At 33.2% G+C, this 6,351-nt stretch overlaps 1 long non-coding RNA gene across 1 annotated transcript; it reads right to left on the bottom strand.

Annotated features, from left to right (window-relative positions):
* Positions 1–289: 289 nt before the first annotated feature.
* On the bottom strand, positions 290–5,748 carry LOC108513742 (uncharacterized). The gene is made up of 2 exons (XR_001881012.1): positions 5,492–5,748; positions 290–855 (listed from the first exon to the last, which is right to left on the bottom strand). It is a non-coding gene; the product is annotated as an uncharacterized LOC108513742 (long non-coding RNA).
* Between the last annotated feature and the right edge of the window lie 603 nt (positions 5,749–6,351).

Below are 6,351 nucleotides of genomic sequence, written 5' to 3' on the forward strand. Positions count from 1 at the left end.
ACATACATAAATTTAAATCACTGATCTTTTACATTAGCAGCAACATCTTCAAGAACAAGGCAAAGCAAACACATTTATGACTAATACTTTTTCAAATTAGCTGTAGAATAAATTATTATTAAATAAGGAGACCATGCTTTTAAATATTAAGAAAGTATTTTCAAAATCTTTTAGGTAAATTACATTATTAAAACCCTAATGAGCTCCAAAGTTGTAACCTAAATTCTAGTGTTTACGACTAGAATTTTGGCCCACCATCTATTTTCTTCATAATCACAGAACCATCAACTGTTATTTAGAATTTATTTTTTTATTTGTATATAGATTTTTGAGTACAGTATAATTTTCTATAGGATAATTTTAATTTATGTATCAAGGTATATTTAGTAGACATTTCCAGCATGTGAGAATTTATATTTCAGCATATCTCAGGAGCCAATAAAGATAGAGTATAAATCTCCCAAATCGTTCCCTTTAGTCAAAGCATATTATAGTGTCTTTGGAATTTCAAGGACTAGATTCAATACAGCAAGTGATTCAGTAGGTACATTTTTATTTATTTCTATTATTCTCCTTCTCTTCCTTCTTGGATTATGTTCTCTATATTCCAATTTGAATAATAATCACATTTAATTTATCTTTCCCTGAACAGCCCGTTTACCCTAACCTCAGTTGTGCTAACTGGCTCTCACCCTGCATTGAGAGCTCCCAGAGATAACAGAGTGTGCAGGAGCATGAATAATCTCCTTGCTTCTCAAGTCAATTCTTGTGCATCTCCGCAGTCTGGCAATAACACCCACAATTTGAGTAGTGAGGGGCTAGCTGTGAACTCTCAAATAGCATATGTATGACCTTCTGTTGAAAAAATAAAAATGGAAAAAAAGTAATATTAGTATAATGAACTGTTTCCCTAGAAGAAGAAAACACATAACCATTTTCTACTTCTGCTCCAGTTCTTCACTGGTGACAGAGAACTATGCTTAACAATCAAATTGGGCAATTACCAGCAGATTTATGGCCTAAATCTAATGAAAGTAAAGCTGCTATCAGTGTTAGAAAACTAGAGGAAATTGCAAAGAATTGAGGTGTTTTTGATATGCTACCAACCGGAGCTGGCCGTAATAAAACCTTCATCTCTATAATTCACTGTCACAGTCTTAGCTCAGTTACTCATCATTCCTGCCACTGAAGCAGTCCCCACACTGGTCTCTCTGTCACCAAACTTTTTACTTTCCATCCCTGCTCCATTTTGCTTTTAAAGTTATTATTCCATTTCACAAATCTGATCACATCCTAGTGAGACTCGGAGATGAATTCCCATTAGAAGAAAGTGTAAGCTTCTTAGTCTGGTAAGAAAGTGACTCCTTTATTTTGTCCCAGCCTGATTTTCCAGGATTATTTCTCAACGTCGTCATCTCTCCACAAACCTCCCTCATAGCATTCACCCTATGCTCTAGATGCTTGTGATAATTTGACACTGTCACTCATATTTCAGGCTCAGGCTGTTCTTCTTACCTTAAGTGTTCTCTTTCCTATCCTAGTCAGTGTTATAACTTAACAAGACTGAGCACAAAGACATTATAATGTGTGTATCAAGTATTGTATTAGAATTATTTGTGTTTTTTCTAACAGATTCTGAGATCCAAAAAGGTAAAGACTTTATGATTTTATTCTCTTACATTTATTCTTCTACCTCCCTAAATTAAATTTATAAACAAGATTAGTGTCCAAGTATTTTTACCTATTTAGCAAGTCAAATCTCTGCAGATGATAAGAAAATTTTTGTTTTGTATTGAGAACATGAGAATAACATAATTAAAATAAATAAAGTTGCTACTCATGTACAAAGGTACACAACACTACTAATTTCTTATAAGTTTTTTTCTCCAGAAATACCTACAATAAAATTGAAACCTATTTTTATGCTAACAATTATGATATTAATTATTTTTTAAGAAAGTCAGGCACAATGTAAAGAGGAGAAATTTGAAAATCAGAAAGATTTTAGTTCAAATTTTATTTTGCCACACACTAGATATTAAACCTAGAGAAGGTCACTTAACTCCTTGGATATCAAATATGCAAAATGAGGATTAAAATGTTTACTTCTCAAGGATGTTTGAATGATCAACTCAATAAAATTGTGTTATATGGTAAGAAACCACCAATATTCTACCATTTTTCTCTATAGACACAGGATAGTTTTCCTTATGGGAGTCACTATTGCCTTGAAACTAACCAATTAACTAGTTAACAAGTCATAGGTATAAGAACTATTCTCTGTAGTATAGATGCTTAACAATGGTCAGCCTTAGACAGATGATAGATTACAATGATCGAATGATGTGATGATGACGACTAGAACATGGATTGCTCATTCATTCTTGAGCATCATTGCTCATCCCCTCTTGCAACTAAGGCATGTGCTTCAACTTTGCTCAGCTTGTGCTTGAGAAATACAGCAAAACTCACTGACTTAGTCGCAACTTGGGCCCACAGAACTAACTAGTCAATTGGATTGTTAACCTGCCTCAGGTACGAGAACTAATGGCTGCAAAGCCAGGTGAAAGTCTACATTAAATTCAATCACTTTTGAGACTCTACAAGTCTACATTAAATTCATCACTTTTGAGACTCTAAGTTGATATTGTTGGTGCAGCAATAAAAAGACAAGTCAGCTTCAGCCCCTGCCTTTAAAAAACTTGCAGATAACTGTTACACAAGACAGGCAGCAATGTGCTTAAAATGAAATTTAAGAGTCACTCTCAGAGGGTAGGGAGGAAGAGAGAAGGATTTGTTTGACTATTGGGATCAACACACATTTCCAGTCTCTAGGAAGCTTGTGGTTTCTGTATCTATGCCTTGTTATTGGTTGAATTTCTTACATAATTCAAACCATTCATTTAAATGAAATTCTGCACAATTTATGAACATAGTATAACAAAGAGTTGTTGCTGATTTCTTTTTCTATCAGTATCTCTGTCCCTCGAATACTCTCTGCTCTCTTTTTTTCTCTCTCTCTCAAAATAACATGTAAATGAACTGCCAGACTTCATTCCAAATCAGCGAAAGTGAGCAGATTTTATGTAATCCCTTGGCTCCTGGAAACTGCTCTATATCCAATAAGTAAAGGAGGCAAATATTTCACCAGTGTGTTATGACTGGTGGTTTGCAGGGTCATTTGGGTGTTTACAAAGTTAGAAAAGTGTATGAGGTGCTAAAGAGCAATTCAACATAAACAACATTATTCCTTAATGACATGAGTTTTAAATGTTCCTTAAACAATATTATTCTTGATGACATGGTTTGACAGATATTAAAAGATGTTTGAGGTCAATTGTTATTTTACTTATGGAAAGTACCTATAAATATTGAATGAATAATTTTATTTTTTGCAGTATAAAATGCACTGAAGAGAATATTAGCCATTTTCATAATGTATCTCAAAATAATTCTGTTTTGAAACTAGGAAAGGAAATCTTTAACCAGATATTCCATTAGAAATATAGATATACTGAAGAAAAACAGTTTGTAAGAAACTTGCAAAGTTTAATATGAAAATGATGGTAGCAATAGGCTCCAATGAATTTTACTACATTTTCCAGGCACAACCTGATGAGTTTTGTGGTGAGATGTAGTTTTGTTTTGATGATGACACACTTTGTTTTTTATTTAGAAACATGTTTCTTTAACCTACAGTAATATAGTGATATTTTCAAAATGAGTATTTTCAGAACTCATTTCAATTTAATAAATATTGCTCTTCAGATTGTCCCTTAAAAATTGTCTCTTAATGCATAGTTTGAAACAAACGAAAATTTGCAGAGAAGTTGGTATTTTAAAATCTGTCATACAATACATAGTTCCTCAAATTTCAATTCTAATTTTTAAAAACCCCATAACTTCCCAACCCCCTAGACCTTGTGAAAAAATATAATATATTGCATGTGCAATAAATAAATAATCACAACAGTGAATATAAACTTTCAATCAAAAGTATGAGGAGTTGATGAAAAGCAGAAGACATGAGGAATTAAAAAAAAAAAAAAAAACAGCTAGACTTCAAGCATAAATATCCAACCACAGAGGCAAACTGTTTCAAAGCTTTTTAGCTTTCTTTATTAAATAATTTCTTTGCTGGGACTTTATATTCAGCAATTTCTCCCCTTAAAATAAAAATGAGGAGGGAAGTAAAATATTAATAGTAAAAGTATTTAATTGTATAAGGGCTTCGGGTATGAAAAAAAAAATTTCCTAAAAATTATTTAAAAAATCTTCAGGGCATGATTTTCTAATTTCTACTCTTTTATTAGTCTATGGGAGAAAAATTACTCCTTTGAACTCTTTTTAAGTAGGTACAGTTAGAACTTTTTTTAGAATTTATTAGTATACTGAGTATATCTAATTTCAACAGAGCAAAATGACAAATATTAGTACAGTTTAAAAAGAAAACAAAAGAAATGGCTATCACTACGCTTCACGTGTGTTGTGGATTTTGGTATCAGTGTAGTTTGAGTGATATAAAAATAACTTTGAAATGTATATTGTTTAGTTTTAAGCAACTAAAAACATTAAGACCCACCATTGGTTTAATGATTATCCTCAGTTTGTAGAAGATTCATTACCCATAGTAAGAAAATACGCTCACGTTTCTGCTTTGGGTTAATATTCCTTACTGGAACTTCAATGTGTAGTGAAACAATTGCCTACCTTTCATATTTCAAGATCAAAATCAAATCTGAGATATCTTTACAATTTGAAAGAAAAACCTCTTATTTCAAACTACAAATGAAGGCATGCCAAACTAATAGCAAATTGTTTGCTTTTAACAACGTATGTGTGTGTGTGTGTCTGATATATATATATAAATATATATGTAGTGATATATATCACACAACACACACACACAGCATGAAGCACACAGGAAACATTGGTGAAGCTTCTAAATTGTAAAATATTGTGAAGAGTTGACTCCTATTGGCTAGAAGCTATAGAATATCATGGCCAAACTGGAAGCTTGACACTAACAGTTTATTGTTTTAAAATTTCAAAATTAGCTAAAATAACAGACACACAAGCATATATTATACCCTGAACAGGAATAATAACCAAATATATGTGTGCAAGATCTAAAGATGGAGAGGAAATTTAGGGTCTATGTTTTCATTTGCTTGAAAGCAAACAATGTACAATTCAAAGTTCCAAAGCATATTTGCACAGACATTGTAATTATTAGCTCACTTTATCTCTGCTGGCTCAAAGTAGTTCTCAGTTTTTTAATCACTTCTCTACTGGCACAGCTAATGTGCCTACAAGTTGTCTAGAATTTTAATATTGCTAAATTTAGTGATGCAAGTTGTGATTAAATTGTTGAAACTTGTTTAATGCAAACCCTGATTGAAAAGAATACATGCTTATTTAAGGAAAATGTACAACTTTGCAAAAATTATATAGCGCTATATATAGTCCCACATTTAACAGCTTTACCAACCTGCAAAAAAGTTGGTTCTTGTAGAAAACTGCCAGGCTATGTAGTCTGAAATCTGGAGTCGTAATACCAGAGAGCTGTCAGTCAGCCATCCATCCATCTAATTGGCTTCTTACCATCTTTCCATCATGTTTTTTTTATAACTGGTCGCCTCTGGCTAAAATGCAAATCATGAGGAAGAGCCGTCTAGAAAAAGCTGCTGCTTTCTTAATTATCTGTCAGAATATGGACCAGTGGACCCAGGGCCGCACTGTAGAGTTATGCTAAGTAGCAAGGCATCATGGGAATTGGAGTGACAGCTCATTTTCCTCCTGTGTTTTCTGTGTTCGAATGACAATGCAGAAATATGGGTTTCCCACACTTTCTCTGAACACCTGGGCTATTGCTCAGGGGAGCACAAAGCCAAAACTGTCACATTTCCAGACATGGTCTTATTGCTGTCACTATGACAGGATTGTTGACAAATGCCAGCAGTCATCTCGGCATCTTGGGAAATGTCTGCCATGATTGTGTCAACAGCCTGACAGAAATTGTTAATGTTTAAACTTCTTCCACTGACAGAATCCTGTCTTGCTGACAATATTTGTCATATGAAACTCAATCTTTGTCAAACTTGCTTAAAAATTAACACTTTCTCAATTTCTATTTTTTTTTCTTCTGGTTTACTGCCTAGCAGTGCAAAATTTGAGCAATAAGATTTCAACAAGGTAACGTAGCACAGTAATTTAGATCCACATTCCATCCAAATTGTCCAACCCATTGTAACTTGTGGGCACTTTGTCCTTTTGACTTTTGCTGCCAGAATAATTAGGCATAAATACAGTATATATATATATATACACATACACACACACACACACACA

Source organism: Rhinopithecus bieti, unplaced genomic scaffold (genome assembly GCF_001698545.2).
Source record: "Rhinopithecus bieti isolate Rb0 unplaced genomic scaffold, ASM169854v2 scaffold_31531, whole genome shotgun sequence".
In the NCBI taxonomy this organism is placed as follows: Eukaryota; Metazoa; Chordata; class Mammalia; order Primates; family Cercopithecidae; genus Rhinopithecus; species Rhinopithecus bieti.